Genomic DNA, 15,731 nt, shown 5'->3' on the forward strand with positions numbered 1-15,731 from the left:
GAGACAGTGTGTCTGTGCCTTCCTCTAATTATTAACAAAATAACGTCAAGTATCTGAAGGTGTTCTGGTTGATTTCAACATGTTTATTATTTTGATTTATTCACATATTTTAAATTGTACTTTAATGAAATTTCTTACCTGTGTAGAAAATCTATTATTGCAATGTGTTTCCTAAACTTTTAATTTTGTGCTTTTTATCCTACCATAAATAAATAGAAGTGGAATGGTAATTTTCTGCCCCAGTCTTGCATGCAAAAAATGTTCTTGTAGACAAAATGTTCAGACACTTAGCCAGGCACAATGATGAGTGCCTGTAGTCCTAGCAACTTGATAGGCTGAGGTGGGAGGACTGTTTGAGGCCAGGGGTTTGAGGCTGCAATGCTCTACTATCACACCTGTGAAAAGCTGCTGCACTACTGAGCAACAAGTAAGATCCCATCTCCATAAAAAAAATGTTCAGGCAGCTAAGTGTTATAAGCTGCATGCATTTTGGGCTGGGAAAGAACTTGCTGCATCATCTCCTGGTCAGTAGAAGTATGTAGTTCTGTATTTGTACCTTTTTCTGTTTGCTCAACTAAGAATCAGCTGTTAGAAATCTAAGATCTCTAGTTATGAATAGTCATGTTCTTTAATTGGCTTTGAACAGTATCATATAGTATTGCTCAAAACAAATTAAGGAACATATATATATATATGAACTAAGTATTATTGGATTATAATGTTGGTTTAAACATTTATGTGAAATTTTCAGAAATGAAATTCAGATGCAGAAGAGACTTTAAAAATGAACTGTGGGAAATGAGGAGGTGCTACTCAATGGGTATAAGGTTTCAGTATGCAAGATGAAAAAGTTTTTCGGATCTACTGCACAACTTGTGTTGATAGTTAACAACACTGTACCACACACAAACATGTGTGAAGAGAGTAGGTCTCGTGTTATTTATTTTAACCACAATAAAAAAGAATGTACTCTGTTACCCTTATATTTTGTAGATTTTGGAACTAAGTCTCACAAAATTTAAGTGATTTTTCCAGTATTAAATAGCTAATGAATCTCAAAGCCAACAGCTCTTAGTACATTACCAACCTTGCATCGTATAGAGGCTGGAACATAGTACTAAAGTAGTGCACTATAAGTCTATTATTATTTCTGTGTCCAGCAAGTTTCTTTTTGCATCTCTTTATTAACCACGATAACTAACTCAAGGTTTCAAAATAGGCCCAGAAACTGGCTTCTGCCTACATAGAAGCTGGCTGAAAATCATGTCAGTAACAGATGTATAGAAAGTGATAAGAATGCAAACTTGATGTGTTCCACACGTGATATCTTTACTGCACCAAACAACTGCAGAAAAATTGGATCAAGGAAAAAAAACAATTGACTAAAATTTCCAGATGCTTGGTACAGATGTCCAAATGATTAAACAAAAACGTAGTTTTTATTCTAATGATTACATAGCCAAAAACATTGAAAAACAATTTTCAAATTATAATTTAGAGATTTAAAGAAAACACTAATAAGCAAATATTCTTGTTGATATTCTATTAACTTTTTATTTAAAAGTGATTTATATAAAATTACATAAAAATTTGACTTTATATACTGGGAAAAAAATGTGACTTAGAAGAACCAAATGTCCCAGAGTCTTGATTTTGAAATATGTTGTTTAATTCAGTGGGACAGAAAGTCACCAAGAATCACCATTCTACATAATTGTTATTACTAATCACTAGGAGAAAGTTAGTCATTACCCAAGAGACGTGACCCTTGAAAACAAAATTATTTAAGGGTAGAGTCATTTTAAGAAGACCTAAATTTACACTTTGTACCAAATAGTTACACATAGAACTTTTCATAAAATATTTCAATGAAGGGATTTTTCTCATAAATGAAGAGGCATCTTTGTCAATCCTTATGGAAATCTGTAAATGTAAAAATCAACGTATTACTAGAAAAATTTTATCATTAGCTTCCAGCAATTGAAAACATTCATTTCATAACCAACTAGAGTTTACTATAGTATTTCTTTTCTTCAGTAGAATGGTCAGGTCACTAAGTGCTGCAGTGGCTTGAACTCTTGATGACAAATATAGAGGAAAACTTCATGCAGCCAGTTCAAGTTCGGTTTTGGGTGACTTTGGTGGAAACTGCCTAAAATCCAGTAGCACCACTTGAGAAGGCCACTAATTAAATCACTAAATTCTGCAAGCTACCTTCTTCCCCACTCTCCATGTGTTCTTATTGTCAATGAAAGAATTACATGGTTTACGTTGGAAAGAAGGCACCTGGGAAGAAATTTTTCTTAGCTGTCAAGAAGTACTTATGTTAAAACAACTCATTTAAACTAGGTTTTGCTTACCTGCTTTCTTTTGTTTTGTGAAAGAAAATAAATGCAATAACTTTAGAGACTTTGAAATATAAGTACCTTATTCTCCTAGGTCTTCATTATTCTCACTAAGAGAGGTCAGAAAAAAATTCAATAATTTTTTTTGCAGGAAACAATGTACAGTAATTGAATATTCTTCAATAAACTTTAACAAGCTAATATGACTAAAAGAGAGCTAGTGAAAATATCCAACATTTCAGCAGGTATAGGCTTTTAAAAATGCACATATGAACATGGGTTAGCATTCAGTTTTTACACTAAATAATAACAACAAAAAACATGAAACCAGATTAGGACAATGAATTACAGTCATGTATAGGGCAGTTATTTTTGTGAGTGAGGTAAACAGCCAAATAAGACTATAAAGTTTCAACTATATTTAATGATAAATCATTCTTGTCTTCGAAGTAGAAGTAGCAGAATGCCCTTAGAATGGCTGCAGACTTAGTTTATTGGTTATTTTTCTCTCATCAGATCTTCTTTCAGGATTAGTATACTTTAGCATCATTTTTTTAGTAAAATGTAATCAAAAAACCAAAATTTACTTTGAGACAATAAAGATTTGTGTTTTTAGCAGATTTATTTATTTTTTTCAGAGAGCTTCCAAGTGCTTAAAAAATGTAAAAGGAACATTTATACTCAATAAAGCTACGTCAGTGTTGGTTGAATATGCAGATATGGAGGGTTGACTATATTGACACTAAGAGCAAAGTTACAAAGGAACTTTGGACAAGTTATTTGATCTCAGTTGCCTACTTTTTAAGAGGATATCAAAAATTACTCTCCCAAATGAATTTCTGTGACTATTTTTAAAAAATTATAAATCAATACTGGTATAGTCAGGGTTTTCCAGAGGGACAGAATCAATAGGATTAGATATAAATATATGAGACAGGATTATGATGGGATTGGTTTATGTGATTATAGAGGCTGAGAAGTCCCACGACAGGTCACCTGCAACCTGGAGACCCTGAGATGCCAGTAGCATGACTCAGTCTAAGTCCAAAGGCCTGGAACCAGGAAAACAGATGTGTAACTAAGGGTCTGAGGCCAAAGGTGTGAGAACCTGAGAGGACACTGGTCTTAAGTTTTGGAGTTCACATCTTAAGTCCAAAGGCTGGGAAGCCAAGATTTGTCCAAGGACAGGAGAGAAAGAGTGTATTCTTGTTCTAGCAGATAGATTGAAACATACACCTATTCTCTATTTTTGTTCTCTTTGGATCCCCAGTAGATTGGATGATGCCTGCCCACATTGAGGGCAGATCTTCCCTGCTTAGTCCACTCAAACTCACATGTAAATCTTCTCGGGAAAACACCCTCGCAGACACACCCCAAAAGAAGTCTGTACCAGGTTTCTAGACATTCCTTGATCCAGCCAAGTTGACACCTGTAATTAACTGTCAAAATATGTAAGTGTTCATCCTATAGAAGGAGAGTCAATACATGCGAATCTTCCATAGAAGAAACATATCTCAAGTATTAAAATAAGCAAATATAGCAGAGCTGAGGGTTCATTCACTGCGCTGAGGAAGCAGGTTTGTTCAGCATGAGACTGAAATGAAATGGCTGAAGGATTATGATACATTTTCTGCTCTCTCCAAGTATAGCAGGCTATGTAAGACACTCTTGTCCCCTGCCTACATCTGCATGGATCACCTTTTCTTTAATTTTTGCCACAGCCACCAGTTTTGCACAAGTGTTATGTGGTGGCAGTTCACTTCAGCTGCATTGTATGCCTTTCACCTCTGGCCCTTATGCAACTTGGGCTTATGAGGGAGCTAATGCCCGGTGAGGCAAAATTTATTAAGTAGAGAAGGGGAGCCCAAGAGCTAATCCTCGCTTCCTCCAGTGCAGTTGAGCAGACAAATCTGAGGCGCATTTTTAAGAGCATCTCGGAAGTGCCCAGTAGAATCCAAGCCCAATTGCTCACAGTGGCATCAACTCAATTCCAGAGTGCCTCCTGGTTACCTTCACTCCTTTTTCCTTTAATCCCCAATCAGAGACCAAAATAAACCATTCGCATTTAAGCCTTAGTTTTAGTGTCTGCTTTGAGAGCAGTAGGATGGAGGAACTTCAGGATAGTGGATTCACTAAGGGCTTAATTTTTAAAAATGTTAATAGGAGAGTGACATCCCCTATGACATGGTTTGGCTCTGTCCCCACCCAAATCTCATCTTGAATTGTAGCTCCCACAATTCGCACATGTTGTGGGAGGAACCCAGTGGGAGGTATTTAAATCATGAGGGCAGGTCTTTCCCATGCTATTCTTGTGATAGTGAGTAAGTCTCACAAGATCTGACAGTTTTATATAGAGGAGTTTCCCTACACAAGTTCTCTCTTCCCTTGTCTGCCACCATGTGAGACGTGCTTTTCACCTTCCACCATGATTGTGAGGCCTCCCCAGCCATGTGAAACTCTGAGTCCATTAAACCTCTTTCTTTTGTAAATTGTCCAGTCTCAGTTATGTCTTTATCAGCAATGGGAAAATGGACTAATAAAACCTTGAAGGGAAAAAAAGATTATTATTTCGCCAATATTGTAAAAACAGCAGCAAAAATTTTTAAAAATTATATGTTTTCTAATATGCATAATTTATATAAAAATTTTAAAGAACATTTAAACTCACTAAAATTACTGCCATTCCAAACAAATAAAGCAATCTATCTCTAAGTTATTTTCTTCTAAAAGTGAAGGCTATCTATTGTTTTTTGATATATTTAAAGGGAATGAAGCCAGAACAATGAGGGGTTATGAAATTTCCTTACTGCTTTACTTGGCAGAAATTCCTAGTGTATTTTCAATCCACCTAACTCCAATTTATGCTTTATCTTTTTCATAAATCTCATATAGAGTTTCAGAAAGACATGAGCTATTTGAGAACACCAATTTTTTTTTTTTCACAAAAACTTCCAACATCACAGCTGTTCTTTGAAGCTTTTCTTTCTCTCTAATTCTTAGGCGACAAGGCAATTTTAACAACTAACAATATGGATTAAATTTATATAGTCCCTCTCCTGTTTTTCCACAATGGAAGTATTCTGTTTTAACATTCTTGTTGCAAGTCATCTCATTTTACAAGGCTTCCCTTTCTTGTCCCTATGAGCGTGTGTAAGGAATGATCCCAAACACTTTTAAAACCAATTGGTGAGTATGAAGTCCATAAACTGTGGGATGCAGAAGTGGTACGAGTTCAACTTCCAGTTTACATTCACATTATCTTTATCATAGTGCTGCCTTCCCAAAGCTATGTGGGGTACAATCTTCATAGCCATACAGTGACCCAGACTTTCTCCCCATTCTCTCAGTGTGCTTTTCCCACCTGCTCTATTCTGTACTTCCCGAGATTATGTACTTAACAAGTGAAAGAGCTATTTGGGATTCACACCCTGGCTGTTGAACCCCTGCGTCTGTGTTCTTAACCATACAATATTTTTCATCTTGATATAACTAAATCCTTGCCAGAGTAAGAAGAAGCATAAATACAGAGAGAAAATCAAAAGATCACCTAGCAGATACATACAGGAAAGGGCCTCTAAAGAGGTGCCGTAGCCATGTAGCAATTAATAGTACTAACTGATTGCTCTTTGAGTCTTACACGGTGTCCATACATGCAAAAAAGAGTAAGTGATGGTGGAGAAATAATTCCCATATTTTGAAAAAGGTATGATAGGATGAGATGCCAAGTACACTGTTAACACTTTGATCAGGATCTCCCAATACATCTGTGTCTATATGGGTCATTTATAAGCACATGGCCATAGTATGAAATGCAGGCCACCCACATTTTATTAGATTCTTATAAACTATGGTAAGAACTTGAAGTAATTTAACAACTTATATTGTAGGGATTTATAACATATCTTCTGCATCTTAGAGTAAGCTCCTATTTATTATAGACATATAACACACCATGGCAGTTAGGACATTAGGAAACCCTACTGTTACATTCTGATGTTTTACATAAGCACAGTGTGTTTATGATTTGGCCTTGCCACTTCTGTTGAACATTAATAAGACCACCCAATGTAAATTTCAGCTGTGAACAAAGGTGTAAGTAAATTGGGTAGACTCCCACTCTGCCAGACTCCTGGGTTGGATGAGTGAGAAATATTTTGTTACAATGATAAAATAAATCCATTTTCTTCCTTTGAAAAAGACATATCTCACTAACAAAAAATAAGCTATGGAAGAGAAGTTTTAAATAGGAGATACAATTGTTGTTGAAATTAACTTTCTTAAAGATGAAAGGTTAGTCTTCTAAGGTCTACCAAACAAAACATTTAGTTATATCAAAGATATGCTGTAATAGCATTCGTCCTTTAGCATTTATCTACGTAGACCTATTAGTTAAATTAAGTATTTCATTTTAAAAATGGGAAAAAATAATCAGTCACATAGGGATTCTACTAGGAGGACAAAAAATTCCATCAAAGATTTGGACAAGAGGTTTACCTTTTTTTAATTTATGACTATAATTAGTTTATTTATGACTATAACTAGAAATATATATATCAAGAAACAACATGTGTGTGGATATCTCTGTGTGTACGTATATATAATTCTTATGTCAACAGAAATCTTAAACCTATAAAATTAATGTTCAGTTATAGCAGATATGTTTTCTATTTTTATATTTTATATACTATTTTAAATTATATGGATATACTACTTTAAGTTATATTTTATACATTATTTTATTTCAAACATGCTTAAAAATATCTAGTATATTTGAATGTAAAATTTCCCTTCTCTTGTAAGCATGATTTTATAGTAGTATTTCTAAAGTGTGCCTGCCCAATTTTGTAATCACATAAAGTGAACTGAAATTTAACATACTGTTCATTTTAAAGTAAAATATGTTTGCCAAATTTTTACTTACTCAATATAGATAACTATTTAAAGTATCACACTAACAATAATAGAATCTAAATTCTGTTTTGAATTTGGTTGTAGAATGGTGTTTCACAGGCAAATTTATTCTATTCATTTGATTAGTGCTTATTTGAACATCTGGTTATATACCAGGTACAGTTTAGGGAGGTTTGAAATTATAAAAATTTAGACACAGATACCACTGTTTATGGTCCAAAAGAAAAAAAATACACATAACCAAATAGCAATAAAACCAGGTAAAAGCCAAGATATTTATCCATCTACAATTTATTAAAAACCTGCTATGTGCCAGGCACAACTATAGACACTGTGTCTACATCTTTGAAAAATATATAAAATCCCTGCTGTATGGAGATGAGATTCTTGTGTAAAATGCCAGAAAAGAAACAAAGAACATAAGTAAAATAGGTGTTAAGTTGGAAGGTAATAAGTGCTATGGAGTACAAAAAGCAGAAAAGAAAGAAAAGGGGAAGACAGGTGGAAGTTTCAATGAGTGTTAAGAGCAGCCTCTTACCTTTAAGCCAAATTTCCAAGGAGGGGAGAGAAACTGTATCTGACAGAGGAAACCAGCAAGTGCAAAAGCCCTGTGGCTAACAGTGTGTCTGGTGTGATAGAAAAGTAATGAGGAAGAAAGCCAGTGTGGCTGCAGCAGAGTAAGTCAGGGGAATGTCAGAGGATGTAAGATCAAAGAAGTAAAGAGGAGCTGGGTCATGCAGGATCTTGAGGCCCTTGTAAAGAATGTGGCTTTTACACTGAGATTAGGGGATATTGGCATGTTTTGAACAGTGAGATGATCTGAGATATATATATATATATATATATAATCATATATATCATATGCATATATATCTCAGATATATAACAGATCTATACTGAATAGAATATATAGATATAAGATAAGATTTGTAAAATTCTTGTGCCTCTTTTAAGGGCATTAATCTCATTACAAATCACCTAATCACATTCCAAAGACCCTACTCCTAATACCAACACGTTGGGGATTAGATTTCAAAATACAGATTTTTAAGGGAACACAAATATTCAGACCATAACGTGAGATTCTTGCACCTCTTTTAAGGATCTCTCCATTGCTCTGTTGAGAAGATAATGCATTTTACTGAGACAAGAGAGGACACAGGTAGACCAGTTAAGAAACTGTTACAAAAATTCAGAAGATAGCCAATGGTGACTTGCACCAGCATAATAGCAATAAGCGAAGGTGATGAGAATTGGTTGAATTATGGATATATTTTGAAGATAGAGCCAAAATCATATACTGATGGATTCTGTGAGAAATATGAGAAAAAGAGAAGCCAAAAATGACGCCCAGTTTTTTGTTTTTTTATTGTTTTTGTTTGTTTGTTTTTGCTTAAACAGCTAGAAAAAGAAGATAGTCATTTATTGAAACAGGAAATACTGAGGGAGCACCAAGCGGAATAACACAAAGTTACTTTTCGAACATGTTAGCTTTGCAATGTCTATTAAACATTCAGGATGGATGTTAAGCAGAGAGTTAAATAACAAATTCAAAGATCAGGGCAGTAGACTGTTTCAGAGATAGAAGCTTAGCAGTCATCATAGTACAGATAATATTTAAAAATTGCAAAACTTGGTAACATTACAAAAGGAATGAGTAGAGATAGAGATGACAAAAGGTTTAGGGGCAGTCTTGGGACTCTGCAATGTTAAAACATCAAAAAGACATAGAGAAAGCACTAAGCAGATCAAGAATGTCAAACAGTGGATAGTAGAAAAACCAATACAGTGGCACTCTGAAAGACAAGCAGAGAAAGTGTCTTCAGTGAGAAGGAGTAACATCTACATGTGGATGAGAGGTCAAAAAAGCTAATAAATGAATAAGAGCCATAGGATTTATTGACACAGAAATCACAGTTGATATTGACAGAAAGAGTTTCAGTGTCATGATGGAGCTGAAAGTCTTACTGGAGTAGGTTTAAGGGAGAAGGGAAAGGTATAATTAAATACAGCAAGAATAGACCTCTTTTTCAAGAAATTTTAGCACAGCAGGCAAATATGACAATAGTTTGAGAGGAGATCTAGCATCAAGAAAATAGCAGGTCCAAACTGTAGTAAGAAGGAGGAAAAAGACTGCTAGAAGCATCTGGGGGGAGCTTGTTAGAAATACTTACTTTTAGGCCTGATTCTAGACCCATTGTTATCTGCACCTTCAGGAACTGGTCTGGGAAGTTGTATTTTCAATAATGGCTGGAAATACTGTTTTATTTCCAAGGAAGATAGGGCAGTATCATTGTACACATGTCTTGAAGAAAGAGCAAAATTGTTTGGAAAGGAAAATTGATCATATATAAGGTAAGAGTAAAACCCAGGAAAAAGTAATAGTCAAATCAAATGGGCTTATTGAAAATCAGGTAGAACAGAATCTCTGGGCATGAGCTTTGTCAAGAGAAGAAGGTGAAGAAGCCTGGAAGGTCAGAATGACTGGTGCAGGTAGGAGAGGGCAAGTTAGGAGGATAAGCAAAGAGAAGAGACATTACTGTCCCTGAGACACAAAGAAGATACAGATAAATTCTCAACTGAGGTGAAAGGAGTCCTCTGTTGTGGTTAATCTTATTTGTAGAAAGTCGTAAGTTGCTGAGCAGACCCAGGTGCTATGGAAAGATTGCTTAGAGTAGAAAAAACTTGAAATTTTTGCTGAAGATAGTCCCTCAACAATGAGAAGTTTACTTGACTCTGAACAGTGAAAACAAGGTGGGCTGGAACTGCTTTATTTAAGCATGTCAATACTTTTACCACAGTCTTTAATGACTTTCTGCTTCTTACGTGCAAGAGGCAAGAAGAACACCTAAGAAAGTTATAGTAGAAGAATAAGTCATGAAATTAGTTTAAAGGGCTTAGAGCAACTTTATTAATATAGTGGTTTTGCATCAGGAGGCCAAATAGAATGAATTGGAGAGGCGGAGTGGTTGGAGAACTAAAGATTTTGATGCATGTAAAAGTAGATTCACCAAGAGTAGTGGGGTGGGAGAGCTGAAAAGAGGGGAGGTTGTCATTAGAGAAGAAAATTTGCCATTGCCTTTTCACTAAGATCTACCCAGATGCCTGAAATATGAACATAGTTCAAGGAGGTACAGCCTCATCTAGGCTCTGAATCAGGATGAGCCAAATCAGCAATATAATAGGACTTCTTTGATCATTACACAATAAAATGGTGTGTCCCATGTCTGTAGAAGTGAACCCAGTCTCATGGGTATCTAAGAAAGCATCAACCTGCAGCCTTCCTATTTACCGAAAGCAACTACACTATCAACCACTTCTTCCATATCAAATAGCATAACCATTTTTCTGAGTAAATAATCAGGCTCTGGTCAGACGTATCAGATAACAGTATTTGGATTATCTTCTGCACAAGAGTACCCAATCTACAGGGCTTCATTCAGACTGAAGACCTCCTTTAACTCAAAATAGGAGGTCAGCGGGAGAGATTCCAAGCCTGTTTGCTGAATCCCAGGTTACAGCCCTCCTTTGTAGAAGTGGAAGGCCACAGGGATGTGGCGGGGTGGTGGTTCAAGACTGCTGGCTGCCCGACCTTGCTCCTAGAATCCCCTGAAATCCCTTTTCCAGCATCCCTGCTGCCTTAGTCTGGCTAGAAATCTAACATGGGCACCTCATGCTATAGTCTAAATATTTGTGTTCCCTGAAAAATCTGAATGTTCAAATCTAATCCCCAATGTGATGATATTAGGAGTGGGGGCTTTGGAAGGTGACAGTATTAAGAGTGGGGTCTTTGGAAGGTGACCATATTAAGAGTGGGCTCTTTGGAAGGTGATTAGGTGATTTGTGATGAGATTAGTGTCCTTAAAAGAGGTGCAATAATGCTGCTTTTCTCTTCACTCTTGTGAGGACACAGCAAGAAGGCACCATTTATAAATCAGAAAGCCCCTCTTAACGGACACTGAATCTGCTTGTGCCTGGACCTTGGACTTCCCAGGCTTCACCATGGTGAGAAATAAAGTCCTGTTGTTAGTAGGCTGCCCAGCTTATGGCATTTTACTATAACAACCAGAAGAGAATAAGATGCCCCACATGGAAGGCAGGATTATAGAGATGGCAAGGCATTTGCATGCTGCTGGGCGTGTCTGTGCCTCATCATTCAGAGGCTGTGGGAGGGGGCCGAAGCGCCTGTGCCCAGCAGCCAGACCCCTTGCCTATCAGCATCTGGAAAGTTACCCCCAGCAGAAGCAGCATTTTAAAGAGATACTGTATACATTATTTAAAATATAATCCTAAATTTATATTTTAGGATTATATCTGGTATTTTTTAGGCAGCTATCATTTAGGTGGGGTTATACACTGGCAGAATTATTTATTTTTTCCTACTTTTGATATCAATTAAGAGTGGAGAATTCCTTTTTTTGAGAGAATATGCATCAACATCTTGAATCATCCATTCGATCCTCACATTAATTGAATAAAGTAGATACAATTATAATATTCATTTTACAGAAAATAATTGAAGCTGAAATTGTGTGACATGCCCAAAATCAAAGGGTTAGTATTCGATGGATTTAGGAGTTGAACCCAGATATTGGAGCCCAGATATGCGGAACATCTGTGTTTAGCCACAGAGCTAAGCTGCCTCTCGCCATGCATTACGCTGACCTCATCCCATACCAGCAGGCCCATTGCACAATGCATTTATAGGTTATTTGCCACTTGCAATTAACTATGCATTAAGATGCTTGAAAACATCAAGTCTATGTCAGAATGGCTGACCCGATTGCTAAACATTAGATGAGATATGATATTCTTTTTACTTCAATGCAGAATAAACCAAATGTAATGCATCACTTTTGTTGAAAACCACAGATTTTAATTAGTGCTATAAGACTCAAACCAAAAGCTTCTTAACCTTGCAAGAATTAATGTATAGATGTATTCCCCTCCCCCTCATAAACCCATAGTTGGCTTTCAAGATAGAATGACATACTTAAATAATTCTCCTGCCAAAGTCTTGAAAAGAATATTGTAATACACATACATATTATTCCCTAGTTTTATTTCAGTAGACATGTGGGAATCCACCACATATTTGCTTGAAGAAAGAAACTTTTGATATGCAACCCTTTCCCCTCAACATATTAAATTCTTGATTTAATGCCTAAGGTAGTAAACCATAAAGCAATATAAAAAGCAGAGAGAAAGTAAGTTCATTGTTATGTAGAGCTAAACATATATATGTAGTGCTGTTTTTACAAGGCATAAAAAATGTTCGTAAAGTGCATTCTGTCTCCTACACTTCTCAAAGTCCCAGAAAAGTGCTACTCAGCAATATTTTTATATTTTGCAAATATAGACTCTTATGGAATTTAAGTATCAAACAGAAGAAATTACATCACCTAATCCTTCCTCTCAGATTTTTATTTATTTACCTACTAAAAGTGAAGATACTTTCAACTTTAAAACCTGAATTATTTTCAAACCCAGCTGTGAAAGATTACACGTATACTCTTGTAAAATCAGCTTATATTGGCTTTGTGTTGGCAACGCTAGTTGACAAACACAGTATAACACATTTTGGGATTTACAGTGCAAAACACAAACTGGATTGTTGTAGTGCACACAGGTATAATAAATATTAATCTGTATCCTCTCATTTTCTAAGGCTTTATCTCTTTAACAATGGTATCTACCTATTTATATCATTTTGCAAATCACAGACACACACACACACACACACACACAAATGAATGGTTTTTTTAATTTTTTATTTTTTTTATTGTAAAATGTACCTTTTTTTTATTATTATACTTTAGGTTTTAGGGTTCATGTGCACAATGTGCAGGTTTGTTACATATGTATCCATGTGCCATGTTGGTTTCCTGCACCCAATAACCGCTCATTTAGCATTAGGTATATCTCCTAATGCTGTCCCTCCCCCCTCCCCCCAACCCACAACAGTCCCCGGAGTGTGATGTCCCCCTTCCTGTGTCCATGAGTTCTCATTGTTCAATTCCCACCTATGAGTGAGAACATGCGGTGTTTGGTTTTTTGTCCTTGCGATAGTTTACTGAGAATGATGGTTTCCAGTTTCATCCATGTCCCTACAAAGGACATGAACTCATCATTTTTTATGGCTGCATAGTATTCCATGGTGTATATGTGCCACATTTTCTTAATCCAGTCTATCGTTGTTGGACATTTGGGTTGGTTCCAAGTCTTTGCTATTGTGAATAGTGCCACAATAAACATACGTGTGCATGTGTCTTTATAGCAGCATGATTTCTAGTCCTTTGGGTATATACCCAGTAATGGGATGGCTGGGCCAAATGGTATTTCTAGTTCTAGATCCCTGAGGAATCGCCACACTGACTTCCACAATGGTTGAACTAGTTTACAGTCCCACCAACAGTGTAAAAGTGTCCCTATTTCTCCACATCCTCTCCAGCACCTGTTGTTTCCTGACTTTCTAATGATGGCCATTCTAACTGGTGTGAGATGGTATCTCATTGTGGTTTTGATTTGCATTTCTCTGATGGCCAGTGATGATGAGCATTTTTTCATGTGTTTTTTGGCTGCATAAATGTCTTCTTTTGAGAAGTGTCTGTTCATGTCCTTTGCCCACTTTTTGATGGGGCTGTTTGTTTTTTCTTGTAAATTTGTTTGAGTTCATTGTAGATTCTGGATATTAGCCCTTTGTCAGAGGAGTAGGATGCAAAAATTGTCACCCATTCTGTAGGTTGCCTGTTGACTCTGATGGTAGTTTTTTTTGCTGTTCAGAAGCTCTTTAGTTTAATTAGATCCCATTTGTCAATTTTGGCTTTTGTTGTCATTGCTTTTTGTGCTTTAGACATGAAGTCCTTGCCCACGCCTATGTGCTGAATGGTATCGCTTAGGCTTTCTTCTAGGGTTTTTATGGTTTTAGGTCTAACATGTAAGTCTTTAATCCATCTTGAATTAATTTTTGTATAAGGTGTAAGGAAGGGATCCAGTTTCAGCTTTCTACATATGGCTAGCCAGTTTTCCCAGCACCATTTATTAAATAGGGAATCCTTTCCCCATTGCTTGTTTTTGTCAGGTTTGTCAAAGATCAGATAGTTGTAGATATGCAGCATTATTTCTGAGGGCTCTGTTCTGTTCCATTGATCTATGTCTCTGTTGTGGTACCAGTACCATGCTGTTTTGGTTACTGTAGCCTTGTAGTGTAGTTTGAAGTCAGGTAGCGTGATGCCTCCAGCTTTGTTCTTTTGGCTTAGGATTCACTTGGTGATGCAGCCTCTGTTTTGGTTCCATATGAACTTTAAAGTAGTTTTTTCTAATTCTGTGAAGAAAGTCATTGGTAGCTTGATGGGGATGGCATTGAATCTATAAATTACCTTGGGCAGTATAGCCATTTTCATGATATTGATTATTTCAACTCATGAGCGTGGAATCTTCTTCCATTTGTTTGTATCTTCTTTTATGTCATTGAGCAGTGGTTTGTAGTTCTCCTTGAAGAGGTCCTTCACATCCCTTGTAAGTTGGATTCCTAGGTATTTTATTCTCTTTGAAGCAATTGTGAATGGGAGTTCACTCATGATTTGGCTCTCTGTTTGTCTGTGATTGGTGTACAAGAATGCTTGTGATTTTTGTACATCGATTTTGTATCCTGAGACTTTGCTGAAGTTGCTAATCAGCTTAAGGAGATTTTGGGCTGAGACAATGGAGTTTTCTAGATATACAATCATGTCACCTGCAAACAGGGACAATTTGACTTCCTCTTTTCCTCATTGAATACCCTTTATTTCCTTCTCCTGCCTGATTGCCCTGGCCAGAACTTCCAGCACTATGTTGAATAGGAGTGGTGAGAGAGGGCATCCCTGTCTTGTGCCAGTTTTCAAAGAGAATGCTTCCAGTTTTTGCCCATTCAGTATGATATTGGCTGTGGGTTTGTCAGAGATAGCTCTTATTATTTTGAGATACGTCCCATCAATACCTAATTTATTGAGAGTTTTTAGCATGAAGGGTCGTTGAATTCTGTCAAAGGCCTTTTCTGCATCTATTGAGATAATCATGTGGTTTTTGTCCTTGGTTCTGTTTATATGCTGGATTACATTTATTGATTTGTGTATGTTGAACCAGCCTTGCATCCCAGGGATGAAGCCCACTTGATCATGGTGGATAAGCTTTTTGATGTGCTGCTGGATTCGGTTTGCCAGTATTTTATTGAGGATTTTTGCATCAATGTTCATCAAGGATATTGGTCTGAAATTCTCTTTTTTGGTTATATCTCTGCCAGGCTTTGGTATCAGGATTATGCTGGCCTCATAAAATGTGTTAGGGAGGATTCCCTCTTTTTCTATCGATTAGAATAGTTTCAGAAGGAATGGTACCAGTTCCTCCTTGTACCTCTGGTAGAATTCGGCTGTGAATCCATCAGGTCCTATACTCTTTTTGGTTGGTAAGCTATTGATTATTGCCACAATTTCAGAG

The sequence above is a fragment of the Hylobates moloch genome, unplaced genomic scaffold (genome assembly GCF_009828535.3).
Source record: "Hylobates moloch isolate HMO894 unplaced genomic scaffold, HMol_V3 SCAFFOLD_14, whole genome shotgun sequence".
Classification (NCBI taxonomy): Eukaryota; Metazoa; Chordata; class Mammalia; order Primates; family Hylobatidae; genus Hylobates; species Hylobates moloch.